This window comes from Rhinoderma darwinii, unplaced genomic scaffold, assembly GCF_050947455.1.
Source record: "Rhinoderma darwinii isolate aRhiDar2 unplaced genomic scaffold, aRhiDar2.hap1 Scaffold_87, whole genome shotgun sequence".
NCBI lineage: Eukaryota > Metazoa > Chordata > Amphibia > Anura > Rhinodermatidae > Rhinoderma > Rhinoderma darwinii.
The window spans coordinates 582,392-600,852 of NW_027464439.1; positions in this window are offsets into that span (position 1 = coordinate 582,392).

An 18,461-nucleotide genomic window follows, 5' to 3' on the forward strand; every position below is an offset into this window, starting at 1 on the left:
CTGTTAACATCTTTTTCTCACACTGTATTTTCCTAAGGTACTGTATACATTTCACTCATTAATGCCGACCTAGCCAAGTGAGCACACAACAAAGTAAGCCTGCGCACCCAAATAGAGTACCAACCATCTACATATCATGCCAATAAAGGAGTTTTGCCTTTGCACAGCGCTCCAAGGGGAGCACAATACAACTTCAATGCTGCAAATACCTAACCTGAACGTCACATCTGCACCTTCCTCTTCTCTTTTGAAGATGTTAGTGTACAGATTAGTAGGGGAATTGACCAGACATGATGTGCTGCCTCGTGGACTGTCCTATATTTCCAGAGCGAAGGAAAGATAGGTGGTCTGGCCAGTTGTAGACTTCATCCCTAACATCTGACACAGACCAAAATAAGTATTCGGCACTCAAAGCTAAAGTTTTAAGAAATCTCAAGTGTGCCAACTACAGCGGTCAGCCGCCATTCGGAACGAAGCGCCAACTACTGGATGTACCAGCAACCAGAACGGCACAGTGCCTGATGAAGGTCATGTAATGACCGAAGCGTCGCACTAAGGCTGGGTTCACACGAGCATGTTACGTCCGTAATGGACGTAACGTATTTCGGCCGCAAGTCCCAGACCGAACACTCTGCAGGGAACCGGGCTCCTAGTATCATAGTTATGTATGATGCTAGGAGTCCCTGCCTCTCCATGGAACTACTGTCCCGTACTGAAAACATGATTACAGTACGGGACAGTTATCCTGCAGCGAGGCAGGGACTCCTAGCATCGTACATAACTATGATGCCAGGAGCCCGGCTCTCTGCAGTGTGTTCGGTCCGGGACTTGGGGCCGAAATACTTTCCGTCTATTACGGACGTAACATGCTCATGTGAATCCAGCCTTAGCCTCTGGCATCTACAACAACTTGAAATAAAATCAAGATTTCTTCTTTAAACCTCAGCTTTGTGTGCCGAATACTTATTTTGACTATGATTGGGTTGGGACCCTATTCGTGCACCTACATCGTCCAGTGCGTTCTGAACCACTACTTATCTGACACAGACCATCCTGGAGCTGAATGTCTCTGAGGCTGCTCTTTCAAAGTTGCTAATGTAGCTCATCTGGGCTCCATAGACCCAACCTTTATATATGACTCCTAGAGAAATGAGTTAGTGAAAGAAAAAGGTATAATTCAGATCCTGGAGGCCATTGAGGATGTCAACCTTTGGAGCTTGATTGGCACCTACGCCATATTTTCAGAGTAATCCATCAGATGTCTCAAGAAGAACATTTTATGAGGAAAGGACAATGTTGATGAGATTGCAGGTCCTCCTGTTTCTAACTCAGATAATTATTACCCAGCATCCAGGTAAATAGTGCATACAAAGTCCAGAAAAATAAACAGACGACTGTCCAGATAAACATTGGATACAGCGCCCAGAAATGGTGCATTGTGCCCCGATAAATATTTCCTTAAAAGGAATGTCCGAGAATTAAACTAGTTGCATGGAATGTTTTGAAATGAAAAAACAGCCATTACTCTCCTGTTAAATCTCCTGCGCCCATGATCTGGTGGTCAACCCGATGGGTTGATTGAAGAGACTACCCTACGTGGATTGACACCCGCTACAAAATTCTCACCCAAAAATTAAGATATGGAATAGGTTACCCCCTTCTATGGCAGATCGAATAGCCGTAATTAAAATGATAGTATTACCCCAGTTGTTGTATCCACTGATTAACAGTCCCATGTGGATAGAAAAGACATAGAAAGTTTAATGAGGGAGCTAATTTGGAGAGGAAGGAAACCCAGGGTAAAGTTAAAATACTTGATGGATAGAGGAGAAGAGGGTGGGACTGGCAGTACCTGACTTGAGAATATATTTTTTGTCAGGACAGTGGAGAAATATTTTGAGTGGGAAACAATCTCCGTTTATACAAAATATTACTAAGTCTAGTAGGGGCCATCTTCAGAATATACTTGAGGTAATGGAGTCCGGGCAATTGAGAAATTGTAAGGAGTATCCAACAATATATATGATGCATGAAATTGTGGTTAAATTAAGAAAAATGCTTCATTTAAATGGAGCATTGAGTTTCACAACATTAATTGGCAACTTTAATATATTAGAGGTTAATAAAATAACTGATTGGAGTGGATGGTCCAAATATGGACTCAGGTTGGTTAGACATTTTATTTTTTTTCTCTGTGGGAGCTGGAGGCCTTGGTACTGGAAGAAAATATAGATATAGTTGGTGTTGCTGAAACATAGCTGGACTCTTCACATGACTGGGCTGTAAATCTACAGGGTTTTACACTTTTTCGGAAAGACAGGATAAATAGGAAAGGCGGTGGTGTATGTCTGTATGTGAGAAGTGATATGAAGGCGAGCGTGAAAGAGACAATAGTGGGTGAATACTGTGAGGAGGTTGAAACCTTGTGGGTGGAACTAGAAAGGGAGGTAAACACTGAAAAAAATTACTTTTGGTGTAATCTATAGACCCCCCAATATAACTGAGGAGATGGAAGGTCAGCTATATAAACAGATGGAGCGGGCTGCACAGGCGGGTACTGTAGTGATAATGGGAGATTTTAATTTCCTGGATATTAATTGGTGTCATGGTTCGGCTTCAACTGCAAAGGGGAGACATTTCCTCAACCTGTTGCAGGAAAATTTTATGGGCCAGTTTGTGGAAGACCCGACTAGAGGTGAAGCTCTGTTGGATCTGGTCATTTCTAATAATGCAGATCTTGTTGGGAATGTCAATGTTCGTGAAAACCTCGGTAACAGTGATCATAATATAGTTACATTTTACCTATACTGTAAAAAACAAACGCAGGCTGGGAGGGCAAAAACATTTAATTTTAAGAAAGCCAATTTCCCTAGGATGAGGGCTGCAATTCAGGATATGGACTGGGAAGAACTAATGTCAAATAATGGAACAAATGATAAATGGGAGATTTTCAAATCTACTTTGGGTAATTATAGTGCAAAATGTATTCCTATAGTTAACAAGTATAAACGACTAAGACTAAATCCCACATGGCTTACACCTGTGAAAGGGGCAATACATGACAAAAAAAGGGCATTTAAAAAATACAAATCTGAGGGTACATCTGCAGCCTTTGTAAAATATAAAGAGCTTAATAAAATCTGTAAAAATGTAATAAAATTAGCAAAAATACAAAATGAAAGGCAGGTGGCCAAGGATAGTAAAACAAATCCCAAAAAATTCTTCAAGTATATAAATGCTAAAAAGCCAAGGTCTGAACATGTAGGACCCCTAGATAGTGGTAATGGGGAGATGGTCAAAGGGGATCAAGAGAAGGCAGAGTTACTAAATGGGTTCTTTAGCTCTGTATATACAACTGAAGAAAGAGCAGCTGATGTAGCCGGTGCCAGTGCTGTTAATATATCAGTTGATATACTGAATTGGATGAATGTAGATATGGTCCAAGCTAAATAAAATAAAATAAATGTGCACAAGGCCCCAGGACCGGATGGGATACACCCTAGAATTCTTAAAGAGCTTAGTTCAGTTATTTCTGTCCCCCTTTTCATAATATTCAGAGATTCTCTAGTGACTGGTATAGTGCCAAGGGACTGGCGCAGGGCAAATATGGTGCCTATTTTCAAAAAGGGCTCTAGGTCTTCCCCGGGTAATTATAGACCAGTAAGCTTAACATCCATCGTGGGGAAAATGTTTGAGGGGCTATTGAGGGACTATATACAGGATTATGTGACAAAAAATAGTATCATAAGTGACAGCCAGCATGGTTTTACTAAGGACAGAAGTTGTCAAACTAACCTAATCTGTTTTTATGAAGAGGTGAGCAGAAGCCTAGACAGAGGGGCCGCTGTGGATATAATGTTTTTGGACTTTGCAAAGGCATTTGACACTGTCCCCCATAGACGCCTAATGGGTAAATTAAGGACTATAGGTTTAGAAAATATAGTTTGTAATTGGATTGAGAATTGGCTCAAGGACCGTATCCAGATAGTTGTGGTCAATGATTCCTACTCTGAATGGTCCCCGGTAATAAGTGGTGTACCCCAGGGTTCAGTGCTGGGACCACTATTATTCAACTTATTTATTAATGATATAGAGCAGGGGTCTCAAACTCGGCCGGGTAAGTGGGCCGCATATAGAAAAAATGGGAAGTTGACGGGCCGCATTACTTTCAAATTTGATACAATACAAAATTATTGTTAATCAATTAGTTATTTGAACTACTATAACACTATATTACTAGAATAATAATACTACATTACTATAATAATAGTGCTAGGTTTAAAATGTGAGATATTTCTCCACGTGCTTATTTCAACAATCCAGCTTTCCAGTTTAAGTGTCGCTAAATGCAGTCCAGCGGCTCAGTTAGCACACATGTCAAGATTGGGCAGCCCCTTTTTAGATAGTGCCGCAGTGCCCTCTGTGGATGCTGCCGCAGTGCCCTCTGTGGATGCTGCCGCAGTGCCCTCTGTGGATGCTGCCGCAGTGCCCTCTGTGGATAATGCAACACACCCCTAGATAAGGCCACAGTGCCCTCTGTAGATAAGGCCACAGTGCCCTCTGTAGATAAGGCCACAGTGCCCTCTGTAGAGAAGGCCACAGTGCCCTCTGTAGAGAAGGCCACAGTGCCCTCTGTAGAGAAGGCCAGAGTTCCCTCTGTAGAGAAGGCCACAGTGCCCTCTGTAGAGAAGGCCACAGTGCCCTCTGTAGAAAAGGCCCACTGTGCCCTCTGTAGATAAGGCCACAGTGCCCTCTGTAGATAATGCAACACACCCCTAGATAATGCCAGTGTCCTCTTCAGATACTGCCACACACCCACTTGTAGATAAGACCACAGTGCCCTCTGTAGAGAAGGCCACAGTGCCCTCTGTAGAGAAGGCCACAGTGCCCTCTGTAGATAAGGCCACAGTGCCCTCTGTGGAGAAGGCCACAGTGCCCTCTGTAGAGAAGGCCACAGTGCCCTCTGTAGAGAAGGCCACAGTGCCCTCTGTAGAGAAGGCCACAGTGCCCTCTGTAGAGAAGGCCACAGTGCCCTCTGTAGATAAGGCCACAGTGCCCTCTGTAGATAAGGCCACAGTGCCCTCTGTAGATAATGCAACACACCCCTAGATAATGCCAGTGTCCTCTTCAGATACTGCCACACACCCACTTGTAGATAATGCCACAGTGCCCTCTGTAGAGGCTGCCACAGTGCCCTCTGTAGAGGCTGCCACAGTGCCCTCTGTAGAGGCTGCCACAGTGCCCTCTGTAGAGGCTGCCACAGTGCCCTCTGTAGAGGCTGCCACAGTGCCCTCTGTAGAGGCTTCCAAAGTGCCCTCTGTAGAGGCTGCCCCAGTGCCCTCTGTAGAGGCTGCCCCAGTGCCCTCTGTAGAGGCTGCCCCAGTGCCCTCTGTAGAGGCTGCCCCAGTGATGTCAGGGGCTTGCCCAGAGCTGGAGTCCCGGAGCAGAGCCGCTTCTGGCACTCTGCCTGGGATTCCAGCTCTGCTCCTGACATCACTGTCCATATATGGACAGAGATGTCAGGGGCAACCCCAGAGCTGGAGTCCCAGGCAGAGCGCTAGTAGGCTCTTCCTGGGACTCCAGCTGTGCTCCTGACATCACTGGGACTACTGCTCTGGGGAAGCCCCTGACATCATTGTCAATGTATGGACAGCGATGTCAGAGGCTTCCCCAGAGTCCCGGAGCAGAGCCGATAATAGCGCTCAGCCCGGGACTCCGCTCTGGGGAAGACCCTGACACATTGTCCATATATGGGCAGCGATGTCAGGGAATTCCACAGAGTCCCGGAGCAGAGCCGATACTAGCGCTCTGCCCGGGACTCCGCTCTGGGGATGACCCTGACACACTGTCCACATATGGGCAGCAATGTCAGGGAATTCCACAGAGTCACGGAGCAGAGCCTGTACTAGCGCTCTGCCCGGGACTCCGTCTCTGGGGAAGCCCCAGACATCGCTGTTCATATGTGGACAACGATGTCAGGGAATTCCACAGAGTCCCGGAGCAGAGCCGACACCAGCGATCTGCTCGGGACTCCGGCTCTGGGGAAGCCCCAGACATCGCTGTTCATATGTGGACAGCGATGTCAGGGAATTCCACAGAGTCCCGGAGCAGAGCCGACACCAGCGCTCTGCTCGGGACTCCGGCTCTGGGGAAGCCCCAGACATCGCTGTTTATATGTGGACAGCGATGTCAGGGAATTCCACAGAGTCCAGGAGCAGAGCCGACACCAGCGCTCTGCTCCGCTCTGGGCAGGGCCCTGACACAATGTCCATATATGGGCAGCTATGTCAGGGAATTCCACAGAGTCCCGGAGCAGAGCCTGTACTAGCGCTCTGCCCGGGACTCCGGCTCTGGGGAAGCACCAGACATCGCTGTTCATATGTGGACAGCGATGTCAGGGAATTCCACAGAGTCCAGGAGCAGAGCCGACGCCAGCGCTTTGCTCCGCTCTGGGCAAGACCCTGACACACTGTCCATATATGGGCAGCGATGTCAGGGAATTCCACAGAGTCCCGGAGCAGAGCCTGTACTAGCGCTCTGCCCGGGACTCCGGCTCTGGGGAAGCCCCAGACATCGCTGTTCATATGTGGACAGCGATGTTAGGGAATTCCAGAGTCTCGGAGCAGAGCCGATACTAGCGGCTCTGTGTCCCGCGGGCCGCAGATGACAGCCCCAGGGGCCGCATGCGGCCCGCGGGCCGTGTGCTTGAGACCCCTGATATAGAGGATGGGATTAATAGCACAATTTCTATTTTTGCAGATGACACCAAGCTATGTAGTAATGTTCAGTCTATGGAAGATGTTCGTGAATTGCAAGCGGATTTAAACAAACTAAGTGTTTAGGCATCCAGTTGGCAAATGAAGTTTAATGTAGATAAATGTAAAGTTATGCATCTGGGTACCAACAACCTGCATGCATCATATGTCCTAGGGGGAGCTACACTGGGGGAGTCACTTGTTGAGAAGGATCTGGGTGTACTTGTATATCATAAACTAAATAACAGCATGCAGTGTCAATCAGCTGCTTCAAAGGCCAGCAGGATATTGTTGTGTATTAAAAGAGGCATGGACTCGCGGGACAGGGATATAATATTACCACTTTACAAAGCATTAGTGAGGTCTCATCTAGAATATGCAGTTCAATTCTGGGCTCCAGTTCATAGAAAGGATGCCCTGGAGTTGGAAAAAATACAAAGAAGAGCAATAAAACTAATTAGGGGCATGGAGAATCTAAGTTATGAGGAAAGATTAAAAGAATTAAACCTATTTAGCCTTGAAAAAGGGGGGACATGATTAACTTCTATAAATATATTAATGGCACATACAAAAAATATGGTGAAATCCTGTTCCATGTAAAACCCCCACAAAAAACAAGGGGGCACTCTCTCCGTCTGGAGAAAAAAAGGTTCAAGCTGCAGAGGCGACAAGCCTTCTTTACTGTGAGAACTGTGAATCTATGGAATAGCCTACCGCAGGAGCTGGTCACAGCAGGGACAGTAGATGGCTTTACAAAAGGGTTAGATAATTTCCTAGAACAAAAAAGAATCAGCTCCTATGTGTAGAAATGTTTCCCTTCCCTTTTCCCGTCCCTTGGTTGAACTTGATGGACATGTGTCTTTTTTCAGCCATACTAACTATGTAACTATGTAATGGCAATCTGAAAGATTGGGATACACTGAGAACAGAATTGAATATTCCTTCACATATGAGATGTAAATATTTTCAATTACATCACGCGGTGAGTGTGACTCGGGATAAAACTTTATTCCATTTGGAGTCTTCTGACTTGTTATGGAACTTATATCAATTTGGGAGGGGAAAAGGTTTACTATCACGGATTTATAAGAAATTAAAATGCGGGTCTAGAGGGGAGGGGAATCAAAGAGGAAGGGGGAGTGGGAATATCTTTTTGGGATAATAGATGACAATGAATGGAGAAAAATAAGCAGATGCACTGGTAAATTTTAATTGAATAGATCCCATAGAATGACATAATATTTTATTATACAATGTTTGTATTTAACGCCAAAGAAAATGAAAAGGTTTTCAGGAAAAAATTGCGGGAAATGCGTCAGATGTGGGATATCAGAGGCAGATTTCTCGCACTTGTTTTGGAATTGTCCTATGGTTCACCAATTCTGGGTAAGCTTGGCACAGAATAATACTAAGGAATATAAACATGGAGTTTGGATATTATAATAGCAAAAATAAAAACTTTACATTTGAACAACTATGGGAACCATGGATCAAGAGCATGACAGATGAACAAAGGGTTATGTTCAACTCAAGGATGACAATTGGGTAAAGATGTGAGGGTGGTCGGAGAGCTACGTATGGGAGAGAGTTGAAGGTTTTTTTTTGTTTTTTTAAACTAATAATACATTTGTATACGCTTAAAATGTACTTTGTTATGTATAAGTAAGGTTTTTGTATTAGGATTAGGTTGGGGGAGGGGTCGGGATTGTTTTTTTGTTATATGTATTAATATCTTATTGGAATGAGAATTTAAAAAAAAACAGAATCGCACTCTGTTTCCGCTTATCTGGATTCTGGAGCGACTGCGAATTTCATCCAACAGGCCTTAGTAGACCGTCTCTATTTGCCCACGATGCCTTTGGAGAAACCTCCAGCTATCACTTCTGTGAATGGTCAACCTCTGCCAGCCCAATTCTTTCCATTACTGAACCTAGTGAAAACATGCCGTTCATCCATGTGAACACTGCAGCCAATCACTGGTCTCAGCGGTCATGTGCAGTACATGCTAGCGTCACTGCTGAGGTCAATGACTGGCTGCAGTGGTCTTGTGGATGTACGGCATATGTCTAATGTATGAGTGGTGTGTACAGCATGTATCCTATGTGTGAGTGGCGTGTGCAGAATGTATCCTATGTGTGAGTGGGGTGTACAATATGTATCCAATGTGTGAGTGGCGTGTACAGCATGTATCCTATGTGAGTGGTGTGTACATCATGTATCCTATGTGTGAATGGTGTGTACAGCGTGTATCCTATGTGTGAGTGGCGTGTGCAGAATGTATCCTATGTGTGAGTGGCGTGTACAGCATGTATCCTATGTGTGAGTGGTGCGTGCAGCATGTATCCTATGTGTGAATGGTGTGTACAGCGTGTATCCTATGTGTGAGTGGCGTGTGCAGAATGTATCCTATGTGTGAGTGGGGTGTACAATATGTATCCAATGTGTGAGTGGCGTGTACAGCATGTATCCTATGTGAGTGGTGTGTACAGCATGTATCCTATGTGTGAGTGGCGTGTACAGCGTGTATCCTATGTGTGAGTGGTGTGTGCAGAATGTATCCTATGTGTAAGTGGTGTGTACAGCATGTATCCTATGTGTGAGTGGCGTGTACAGCATGTATCCTATGTGTGAATGGCGTGTACAGCATGTATCCTATGTGTGAGTGGCATGTGCAGCATGTATCCTATGTGTGAGTGGCGTGTGCAGCATGTATCCTATGTGTGAGTGCCGCGTGCAGCATGTATCCTATGTGTAAGTGGCGCTTGCAGCATGTATCCTATGTGTGAGTGGCGTGTGCAGCATGTATCCTATGTGTGAGTGGCGTGTACAGCATATATCTTATGTGTGAGTAGCGTGTACAGCGTATATCCTATGTGTGAGTGGTGTGTACAGCATGTATCCTATGTGTGAGTGGCATGTGCAGCATGTATCCTATGTGTGAGTGGCGTGTGCAGCATGTATCCTATGTGTGAGTGGCCTGTACAGCATGTGTCCTTTGTGTGAGTAGCGTGTACAGCATACATCCTATGTGTGAGTGGCGTGTACAGCATGTATTCTATGTGTGAGTGGCGCATGGAGCATGTATCCTATGTGTGAGTGGCGTGTGCTGCGTGTATCCTATGTGTGAGTGGCATTTGCAGCATGTATCCTATGTGTAAGTGGCGTGTGCAGCACGTATTCTATGTGTGAGTGGCGTGTGCAGCAGGTATCTTATGTGTGAGTGGCGTGTACAGCATGCATCCTATGTGTGAGTGGTGTGTACAGCATGTATCCTATGTGTGAGTTTCGTGTGCAGCATGTATCCTATGTGTAAGTGGCGTGTGCAGCACGTATCCTATGTGTAAGTGGCGTGTGCAGCACGTATTCTATGTGTGAGTGGCCTGTACAGCATGTATCCTATGTGTGAGTGATGTGTGCAGCATGTATCCTATGTGTGAGTGGTGTGTACAGCATGTATCCTATGTGTGAGTTTCGTGTGCAGCATGTATCCTATGTGTAAGTGGCGTGTGCAGCACGTATCCTATGTGTGAGTGGTGTGTACAGCATGAATCCTATGTGTGAGTGGTGTGTACAGCATGTATCCTATGTGTGAGTGGTGTGTACAGCATGTATCCTATGTGTGAGTGGAGTGTGCAACATGTATCCTATGTGTGAGTAGTGTGTACATCATGTATCCTATGTGTGAGTGGCGTGTGCAGCATGTTTCCTATATGTAAGTGGTGTGTACAGCATTTATCCTATGTGTGAGTGGCGTGTGGTGTGAGTGGCGTGTACAGCATGTGTACTATGTGTGAGTGGCGTGTACAGCATTTATCCTATGTGTGAGTGGTATGTACAGCGTGTGTCCTATGTGTGAGTGGCATGTGCAGCAGGTATCTTATGGTTGAGTGACGTGTACAGCATGTATCCTATGTGTGAGTGGCATGTACAGCATGTATCCTATATGTGAGTGGCGTGTACAGCATGTGTACTATGTGTGAGTGGCTTATACAGCATGTATCCTGTGTGAGTGGTGTGTACATCATGTATCCTATGTGTGAGTGGCATGTGCAGCATGTATCCTGTGTAAGTGGTGTGTACAGCATTTATCCTATGTGTGAGTGGCATGTGGTGTGAGTGGCGTGTACAGCATGTGTACTATGTGTGAGTGGCGTGTACAGCATTTATCCTATGTGTGAGTGGCGTGTACAGCATGTATTCTATGTTTAAGTGGCCTGTACAGCATGTATCCTATGTGTGAGTGGCGTGTACAGCATGTATCCTATTTGTGAGTGATGTGTGCAGCATGTATCCTGTGTAAGTGGTGTGTACAGCATATGTCCTATATGTAAGTGGTGTGTACAGCATTTATCCTATGTGTGAGTGGCATGTGGTGTGAGTGGCGTGTACAGCATGTGTACTATGTGTGAGTGGCGTGTACAGCATTCATCCTATGTGTGAGTGGCGTGTACAGCATGTATTCTATGTTTAAGTGGCCTGTACAGCATGTGTCCTATGTGTGAGTGGTGTGTAAAGCATGTGTCCTATGTGTGAGTGGCGTGTACAGCATGTGTCCTATGTGTGAGTGGCGTGTGCAGCAGGTATATTATGTGTGAGTGACATGTACAGCATGTATCCTATGTGTGAGTGGCATGTACAGCATGTATCCTATGTGTGAGTGGCGTGTACAGCAAGTGTCCTATGTGTGAGTGGCGTGTACAGCATGTATCCAAAGTGTGAGTGGTGTGTACAGCATGTATCCTATGTGTGAGTGGCGTGTACAGCATGTGTCCTATGTGTGAGTGGCGTGTACAGCATGTGTCCTATGTGTGAGTGGCGTGTGCAGCAGGTATCTTATGTGTGAGTGACGTGTACAGCATGTATCCTATGTGTGAGTGGTGTGTACAGCATGTATCCTATGTGTGAGTGGCGTGTACAGCATGTGTCCTATGTGTGAGTGGCGTGTATAGCATGTTTCCTATGGGTGAGTGGCGTGTACTGCATGTATCCTATGTGTGAGTGGTGTGTGCAGCAGGTATCCTATGTGCAGGGGCGTAGCTAGGGGGGGCAGATGAGGCATGTGCCCCGGGCGCAACTAAGTTGTAGGGAAGGGGGGGTGCAGAGCAGCTGATCGCTGCTGATAGGCGCCCTGTATGTCAGACACCTGCAGCAGCTTTAGGAAGAGCCAGGAAATCATGCAGCGTCGTTCTGACTGAGGTCTGTGTCCGCCAGGGAGTGGACCAGTCCAATCACCCTACCTGTCACTTGACCTCACGTCAGTGACATGAGGTCAGATGACTCAGGTCAGGGGACTGGACTGGTCCACTCCCTTGCTGCACCCTCCCAGCATGTAGGGGGTGCCACTGGGCTCTGCCTCTACTTTGTGCTCTGCTGTTACACACACGGAGTAAATAACAGCCGAGAAGCAGAGGAGGAAGCTCTTGTCCTGAAAGAAACTTGTGATCCTGTCAGCAAGGATACATGGTGAGTGTCTGTGTGTATATGTGTGTGCAGTGTGTATACAGTATGTGTCTCTGTGTTTGTATGTGTATATGTTACAGTGTGTGTGTGTGTGTGTGACTGTCTCTGTGTCTCTGCATGTGTTTGTCTCTTACATCTACTACATTATCTGTACTCAGAGAGTTATCACTGTGTTATCTGTGGTGTTACATAGGACTGCAGGTAACACTACTACATTATCTGTACTCCGTTATTACTGTGTTATCTGTGGTGTTACATAGGACTACAGGTAACATCTACTGCATTATCTGTATTCAGAGAGCTATCTGTAAAGGATCTGCCAGGCACAACTTCTGTGTATACGCCCATAGGTAATCAGTCTGCACCTGAGTCTATGTCTCTGAGACTGACTCCATCTTCCACCACTCAGGATGGCAGGCTTAGGAGTGGGAGAGCCTATCGCAGCCTGGCCAGACGGAGCTAGCTCCCGCCCTATGTCTATTTATACCTGCCTTTCCTGTTCCTCCTTCGCTTGTGATTCTTCTCGTGTGGTTTCCTGGCCCAGCTACAGCTTCTACTATTTGATCCTGCTCCATACTGACCCTGGCTTACTGACTACTCTCCTGCTCTGCGTTTGGTACCTCGTGCTCTCCTGGTTTGACTCGGCTCGTTCACCACTCTTATTGCTCACGGTGTTTCCGTGGGCAACTGCCCCATTTCCCATTTCCATTTCCCATAGCTTTGTGTACCCTTGTCTGTTTGCCTAGTGCACTTACTGAGCGTAGGGACCGCCGCCCAGTTGTACCCCGTCGTCTAGGGCGGGTCGTTGCAAGTAGGCAGGGACAGAGTGGCGGGTAGATTAGGGCTCACTTGTTCGTTTCCCTACCCCCATTATAACATAATCACAAGCCCATATACCTAGTCTACCCTGGTCCCTGACACGACTATGGACCCCCTTGAGACCGTGGCCCAGCAAAAGCAGGGTCTCTCCCTACAGGTCCAGGACCTGGCTCAGAGGGTCAACCAGCCTGACGCTACCATGGTAGTGCCCCTCACCTGACCTTTTGAACCCCACCTCAAGTTGCCTGACCAGTTCTCAGGGGACCGGAGGACTTTTCTCTCCTTTCGGGAGAGTTGTAGGCTCTACTTTCGCTTAAAGCCTCACTCCTCAGGTTCTGAGAGCCAGCGGGTGGGTATAATTATGTCCCGGCTCCAGGAAGGGCCCCAAGAGTGGGCCTTCTCCTTGGCTCCTGACGCCCCTGAACTTTCCTCCGTTGATCGTTTCTTTTCTGCTCTTGGACTCATTTATGACGAGACTGACAGGACTGCCTTTGCCGACAGTCAGCTGGTGACCTTACGTCAGGGTAAGAGACCTGTTGAGGAGTATTGTTCTGACTTTAGGAAGTGGTGCGTAGCTTCTCGGTGGAATGACCCTGCCTTAAGGTGCCAGTTTAGGTTGGGTCTGTCGAACGCCCTGAAAGACCTGCTAGTTAGCTATCCCTCTTCTGACTCCCTAGACCAGGTTATGGCTTTAGCGGTACGACTTGACCGACGTCCCAGGGAACGACAACTTGAACGTTTTTGTGTTTTCCCCTCTGACTCCCCCATGATGCCTCCCGAGGTCCCGTTACATCGCTCTTCCATGGAAGACTCGAAGGTACCTATGCAACTCGGGGCCTCCGTGTCTCCCCGACAACGTAGAGAGTTCCGCAGGAAGAATGGTGTCTGCTTCTATTGTGGGGATGACAAGCATCAAGTGAACACCTGTCCTAGACGTAAGAATAAGTAGCCGGAAAACTTCCGCGCCTAAGTGATCATCGGGGAGGTCACTTGGGCGCACAGGTATTTCCCGTAAATATGAAACGTAATAAGATCTTGCTTCCCTTTCAGGTCTCTTTTGGTGGTAGGTCTGCTACCGGCAGTGCCTTCGAGGATTCAGGGTCTTCTACTAATATCATGTCTGTGGAATTTGCTATGTCTCTAGCTATGCCTTTGATTGATTTGCCTAAACCTGTCCCGGTAGTGGGTATCGACTCCACTCCTCTTGCTAATGGTTATTTTACACAGCATACCCCTGTTTTTGAACTCCTTCTTGGCTCCATGCATTTGGAGCAGTGCTCTGTACTGTTGATGCAGGGATTATCGTCCGATCTGGTTTTAGGCCTTCCCTGGTTGCAGTTGCATAATCCCACGTTTGACTGGAATACTGGGGAGCTTACCAAATGGGGTAATGAATGCTTGACGTCATGTTTTTCTGTTAATTCTATTTCTCCCCATGAGGAGGTGAACACGCTACCTGAGTTTGTTCAGGACTTCGCTGATGTTTTCTCTAAGGAGGCCTCCGAAGTGTTACCTCCTCATAGAGAATACGATTGGACTATCGAATTGGCACCAGGAGCTAAGCTCCCTAAGGGTAGGATATTTAATCTTTCTTGTCACGAACGTGAAGCCATGAGAGAGTATATCCAGGAATGCCTGGCCAAGGGTTACATTCGCCCCTCTACTTCTCCGGTAGGTGCTGGCTTCTTCTTCATAGGGAAGAAGGATGGTGGTCTTAGGCCATGCATTGACTACCGTAACTTGAATAAGGTCACTGTAAGGAACCAGTATCCCCTTCCTTTGATTGCTGATCACTTTAATCAGGTTCAGGGGGCCCAATTGTTCTCTAAGTTTGATCTACGGGGGGCGTATAACCTTATCCGCATCAAAGAGGGGATGAGTGGAAGACTGCGTTTAACACGCCCGAAGGTCATTTCGAATACCTTGTTATGCCCTTTGGGTTGTGTAATGCTCCTGCGGTCTTCCAGAATTTCATAAATGAGATTTTAAGAGATTACCTGGAGGTATTTCTTGTAGTGTACCTTGATGACATACTGGTGTTTTCCAAGGACTTGTCCTCCCACATTGAGCATGTCAGGAAGGTGCTCCAGGTCCTTCGGGAAAACAAACTGTTTGCGAAAACCGAAAAATGTGTGTTTGGGGTACAGGAGATACCATTTTTGGGTCAAATCCTCACTCCTCATGAATTCCGCATGGACCCCGCCAAGGTCCAGGCTGTGGCGGAATGGGTCCAACCTGCCTCCCTGAAGGCGTTACAGTGTTTCTTGGGGTTCGCTAATTATTACAGGAGATTTATTGCTAACTTCTCGGTCATCGCTAAGCCTCTTACGAACCTCACTCGCAAAGGTGCTGATCTCCTCCACTGGCCTCCTGAGGCTGTCCAGGCTTTTGAGGTCCTTAAGAAGTGCTTTATCTCGGCCCCGGTGCTGGTTCAGCCCAATCAAATGGAGCCATTTATCGTGGAAGTTGACGCATCCGAGGTGGGAGTGGGGGCTGTCTTGTCCCAGGGTACCAGGTCCCTCACCCATCTCCGTCCCTGTGCCTACTTCTCCAGGAAGTTTTCACCCACTGAGAGTAACTATGATATTGGCAACCGCAAACTCTTAGCCATTAAATGGGCATTTGAAGAGTGGCGCCACTTCCTGGACGGGGCTAGGCACCAGGTAACGGTTCTTACCGACCACAAGAATCTGGTTTTCCTAGAATCTGCCCGGAGGCTAAACCCGAGACAAGCTCGATGGGCGCTATTTTTTACCAGATTCAACTTTTTGGTTACCTATAGGGCTGTGTCTAAAAATATTAAGGCCGATGCACTGTCGCGTAGCTTCATGGCCAGTCCTCCTTCGGAGGAAGATCCTGCTTGTATTTTGCCCCCAGGTATAATCATTTCTTCTATTGATTCTGATTTAGTCTCTGAAATTGCGGCTGATCAAGGTTCAGCTCCCGGGAACCTTCCTGAGGACAAGCTGTTTGTTCCCCTGCAATTCCGGCTAAGGGTACTTAGGGAAAATCAAGACTCCGCACTATCTGGTCTTCCAGGCGTCCTGGGTACCAAACACCTCATTGCCAGAAACTATTGGTGGCCTGGGTTGCCTAAAGACGTTAAGGCCTACGTCGCCGCTTGTGAGGTTTGTGCTAGGTCCAAGACTCCCAGGTCCCGACCAGCGGGCCTACTACGTTCTTTGCCCATTCCCCAGAGACCTTGGACCCATATCTCCATGGATTTTATCACCGATTTGCCTCCATCTCAAGGCAAGTTGGTGGTGTGGGTTGTAGTAGACCGCTTCAGTAAGATGTGCCACTTTGTGCCCCTAAAGAAACTACCCAATGCCAAGACGTTAGCCACCTTGTTTGTCAAACACATCCTGCGTCTCCATGGGGTCCCTGTCAATATTGTTTCGGACAGAGGGGTACAATTTGTTTCATTGTTTTGGAGAGCCTTCTGTAAAAAGTTGGAGATTGATCTGTCCTTCTCCTCTGCCTTCCATCCTGAAACTAATGGCCAAACTGAGAGGACTAATCAATCTCTAGAACAATATTTAAGATGTTTTATCTCTGACTGTTAATATGATTGGGTCTCATTCATTCCCCTCGCCGAATTTTCCCTAAATAACCGGGTCAGTAACTCGTCTGGGGTCTCCCCCTTTTTCTGTAATTTTGGGTTTAATCCACGGTTCTCCTCCGTCTCACCTGGTAGTTCCAACAATCCCGAGGTAGAGGTCGTTCATCGGGAACTGTGCACAGTCTGGGCACAGGTTCAGAAGAACCTAGAGGCATCCCAGAGCGTACAAAAAACTCAGGCTGATAGAAGACGTTCTGCTAACCCCTTGTTTATGGTCGGGGATCTGGTGTGGTTATCGTCTAGGAACTTGCGCCTGAAGGTCCCGTCCAAGAAGTTTGCTCCCCGGTTTATTGGGCCGTATAAGGTCATTGAAGTCCTCAATCCTGTCTCCTTCCGACTGGAGTTGCCCCCATCTTTTCGAATACACGACGTGTTTCATGCCTCCCTCCTTAAACGCTGCTCCCCGTCCTTGGCTCCCTCGAGGAAACCTCCTGTTCCCGTTCTCACCCCTGAGGGGGTGGAATTCAAGGTGGCCAAGATTGTGGACAGCAAGATGGTCCAAGGCTCCCTCCAGTACCTGGTCCATTGGAAAGGATACGGGCCTGAGGAGAGGACTTGGGTACCCGTCCGGGATGTTCACGCTGGGGTATTGGTCAGGAAGTTCCACCTTTGTTTCCCCAATAAACCAGGTCCACTTAGAAAGGGTCCGGTGGCCCCTCATAAAAGGGGGGTACTGTAAAGGATCTGCCAGGCACAACTTCTGTGTATACGCCCATAGGTAATCAGTCTGCACCTGAGTCTATGTCTCTGAGACTGACTCCATCTTCCACCACTCAGGATGGCAGGCTTAGGAGTGGGAGAGCCTATCGCAGCCTGGCCCGACGGTGCTAGCTCCCGCCCTCTGTCTATTTATACCTGCCTTTCCTGTTCCTCCTTTGCTTGTGATTCTTTTCGTGTGGTTTCCTGGCCCAGCTACAGCTTCTACTATTTGATCCTGCTTCATACTGACCCTGGCTTACTGACTACTCTCCTGCTCTGCGTTTGGTACCTCGTGCTCTCCTGGTTTGACTCGGCTCGTTCACCACTCTTATTGCTCACGGTGTTTCCGTGGGCAACTGCCCCATTTCCCTTAGCTTTGTGTACCCTTGTCTGTTTGTCTCGTGCACTTACTGAGCGTTGGGACCGCCGCCCATTTGTACCCCGTCACCTAGGGCGGGTCGTTGCAAGTAGGCAGGGACAGAGTGGCGGGTAGATTAGGGCTCACTTGTTCGTTTCCCTACCCCCATTATTACACTGTCACTGTGTTATCAGAGGTGTTACATAGGGCTGCACGTGAAATCTACAACAATATCTGTACTGGGTATATATGGGTCTGGAATAAAGGGGACAAAAGTCGATGGTCCAGCGCAGTCAAGTTTAAAACAGAACGTAGTTCCAATTTTATTTGAATAGTTAAAACAAGATCATTCCCGAATGCAAGGGTGAAAATGTAGGTAAGGTGCCTACGCGTTTCAGACGTATACCACGTCCTTCCTCATGGCTTTAATGCTAACAACTAAATGTCAGAATGAGGTTTATATCCGGTTGCCAACAGGTGAAAATTAGTGATGTCACAGAAAGGTGGTGCTGTCCACCATAGTAGTGTTGAACTAGGGAGACACCTATAGGGCATCAGCATTCTGTGAATAAAAGCTATCCAGCACGGTGGAGCTGTCCAGCAGAAGTGGTGCTGAAACAGAGAGCCGGTGATAGAACATCACTGCTCCACTAGTAAGTTGTGTGCTTACAGCATTGGTTGATGGCTAGTAATAAATAATAAGATGAGGGATAATAATGATCCAAAACTATCCTAGAGTAGTGGATAG